Source organism: Fukomys damarensis, unplaced genomic scaffold (assembly GCF_012274545.1).
Source record: "Fukomys damarensis isolate Sample0158 unplaced genomic scaffold, DMR_v1.0_HiC HiC_scaffold_18, whole genome shotgun sequence".
NCBI classification, from domain to species: domain Eukaryota; kingdom Metazoa; phylum Chordata; class Mammalia; order Rodentia; family Bathyergidae; genus Fukomys; species Fukomys damarensis.
The window spans coordinates 48,728,991-48,731,775 of NW_022900930.1; the positions used below are offsets into that span (position 1 = coordinate 48,728,991).

At 41.1% G+C, this 2,785-nt stretch overlaps 1 long non-coding RNA gene across 1 annotated transcript; it reads right to left on the reverse strand.

The window, feature by feature from the left end:
- Positions 1-1,016: 1,016 nt before the first annotated feature.
- LOC109118046 lies at positions 1,017-2,785 on the reverse strand. Its single transcript, XR_002025317.1, has 2 exons — positions 2,708-2,785; positions 1,017-1,807 (listed from the first exon to the last, which is right to left on the reverse strand). It is a non-coding gene; the product is annotated as an uncharacterized LOC109118046 (long non-coding RNA).

The following is a 2,785-nucleotide window of genomic DNA, read 5'->3' on the forward strand; positions in this document are numbered from 1 at the left end:
TGTGAAGTTTTGGGAACAAGCCCACGTTTTTTTATTACTTCAGGATGTAAGGAATGAAATACCAACATAGTTCGAGACAATTCCTTTAATTTATTTGACAAATACATTATGGGGCAGGGAATGGTGAAGGAGACAGAACTCAAAGAGAGAATCATAAATTAGTGATATTAATTTCTAATCATATTAACATCAAAGTAGTAAACTTTGGGGCTGGTGATTTCACTCAGTGGTTCCACCACCTGCCTTGCAAGCGCAAGGCCCCAGGTTCGATCCCCGGTTCCAAAAAATAAAAACAAAAACATAACTGTAAACTTTGTTATCCTGTTTTGGAAATTTAAAAATTAGGTCAATCTGTAATGCCTATTTTAAAACATATATAATAAAGTTGTCCTTTAGAAATATTCAACGTCAGATTATTTTTTAAATTCTGAAAAATGTTGAAGTAGGTATAAAGGAATTCAGAAAAGAGTCCCTCATATTGCCAAAGGCATAACAGTTTTGTAATTATTAGTTAGCAATTTAAAAATATTTATTTGCCGAAGATAATTTCTGATTGAAATAAAGAAACCCCCATAATACAGAAACAGCTAATATTTAAGCATAAACTAAAATTAGACATTAGCTATTTAAAGCCTTAATTTTACTGAAGGTGTGGGAAGAAAGTTTTTTTGATTAAGCAGAAATTTTATTATTCTCTTCAGGATATGAATAAAGGGAAGGACATAAAAATGTAGATTACCAAGGTAATCCAGTATTTGTAATTCACATCGAACTGTTTGAAATAGTTTGCTTACTTTTTAAAAAAATTAATCTACAATTCACCTTTTATAGAATAAAGTACTTCCTGATTATAAAAGTGATACTTGTTCACTCTAGAGAATTTTACAATAGAACAGTACAATGGAAAAATAATAATTACAGTGCCATCAGAGAGGGATGACCACTGCTGGTCTTTTGAGTTCTTTTTCTCATGAGTCTGCTATGGTACATGGACCTGGATGTTGTGGGGATCTCACCTGTTTCTCTGGAGTTGGCTAAGAGCTCCCAAGGCTGGGGGCAGAGAGCCATCAAGTGCGTCATATTTGGAAGGGGCCTTCACCAGGAGGTGGAGGCAGGAAGATCACAAATTTGAGCTCAGCCAGGATTATTGGGTGGTTTAGTGAGACCTCAAAATAAAAAGTAAAAAAAAAGGGCTGAAAATGCACTTCAGTACAAAGGCCTTGGGTTCAAGATCCCATACAGGGCATGGGAATAAGGCCTTCAAACAGCTGAGCTCCAAGGGCTGGGGATTTAGCTCAGTGGTACTGCCACCTGCCTCGCAAATGCAAGGTCCCCAGTTGGATCCCTGGTACTGGAAAAAAACAAAACAAAACAAACGAAAAAAATAACTGAGCTCCAACTGCTTGTTCAGAGTTTGTCAAGAATCTGACAAACCTCCCCAGTGGCCCCAAGGGTTGTGGCTACAATCCCCCCACCTCCAGAGCTGAAGGGACCAGATTTTCCCAAGGCCAGGGCACCTCTGCATGTGGGAAATTGCCTGCTGACAAGCTGGTGGAAAGAGGCAAGAAGATGGTGGGGTGGAGGGGGCGCCGTCCCGCTGTTCAGTTCGGGCAGCCTGGGACCACTGCTCCTGGACAGATGGACACCGTGGAAGGATGCTCAGCTGGACTCATCCGGGCCTTGGCGCTCATGAGCTCAGGGTTCTTAGGGACAGTTGTAGCAGTTCCAGGGTATTTTCTGGCAGCAGAAGTTACCATGCCTGGGAGAGGCTTTGCCGGAGCCATCAGCCGGAGCCTTCAGCTGGACCCTGCAGGTGACATTGTTACTGGAGGTTTTCCGTGCCCACGGCCAAGAACTGGGAAGTCGTTTTCTTCATTCCTCCCAGTTTCCAATGCTAAAAGTGTTGGCCCCGGGAAAAGGGAGGTGAAAAAAGAACAAGTGGGTCCCCTCACTCTCCATGCTTGTTGGAAGGAACTTGGGTCTGGGTTTAGCTGGGAGAGGGAACAGTACCGCAGCGATGAGTGATGTCCCCAAATATGGAGAAAACTGGCTGGGTTTTAGTAGCTGGTGATGGACAGAAAGCCCAGGGAACCCGGGCATCTGAAGGCTGTTGGGGGAGACCTGACCTACTGCAGCATGGAGCAGTCTATGTTCTCTCTCTTCCTCTTCAGACTCACTCAAAGAATGACATTATTTTTATAACCAGCAAGTAAAGAAAGTGTATTAGCTGTGTTTATTAAATGCTGAGTGTAGCCTATTTAATAAGCGATTCACTAAACAGCATATTATCTCTTTCTGAATTAAGAAAGAAAAAGCATGCTCATTGTAAAAGAAAGAAGGAAGTAAGTGAAAATTATCTATAGTTCTACCCCTAGAGAGACCCATGGTTAATATTATCTTGGATATATCCTTCTGGGCCTTTAAACATTCTCTCTCTCTTTTCCTCACACGGGCGCACACACACATACACACACATGCACGCGTGCGCACACTTGTGCTCACTTAACAAGCCTAAAATAACTGTGTTTTGTTAAAGTAACACTTTGAAGAAAAAAAAAGACTGTATATGTACTTTGTGGACAAAGTTAACAGTTATTTTCATGAAGGTAGTCAACTGAATTATCAGTGATAACTAATTCTTAAATAAGTTACCAGATAATTAACCTTTAACAGAACCAATATAAAGTAGCTTTCAGTGAGATAATACCTTATCAGTCATGATTGCGTTCATTCAATACCCAGCTTCCGGAGAATCTACCATGTGCCTGGAGGTATTACTTTGTGC